We start from the raw sequence: 415 nt of genomic DNA on the forward strand, positions 1-415 counted from the left end.
GCCCCACCCCTCCTGCTCACTCGCACACTCGTCAGGGTCTCCGCTGCTCCTTGTCACTCCGCTGTCCCTAGGACGATTCGTGGATTCCCGTCATGTCAGCAACCACATCCGCTCGGCCTGGCTGTGATGAGTTGGCAGCAGGCATGTGCCCACGGGCTGTCCTAAGCGCTTTCCACACACTCCCTCCACTGTGTGAAGGAGTCACGTCCCCCGACCACCGCCCCCCAGCGCAGATAAGGAAACAGGCACAGAGAGGTAAAGGTTAAGGAGCAGGTCCAGGGTCACACAGCTGGGAGGGGCCACGCTGGGGCTCTGACCCATGGGCTACCAACTCTTTAGTCATCCCTCCTCTGAGGATGCTGGGCGGAAAAGGTCCCCAGGAGGGAGTGTGCTGATGGCCCAAGCCTGGGACAGG

Source organism: Mustela nivalis (genome assembly GCF_964662115.1).
Source record: "Mustela nivalis genome assembly, chromosome: 18".
NCBI lineage: Eukaryota > Metazoa > Chordata > Mammalia > Carnivora > Mustelidae > Mustela > Mustela nivalis.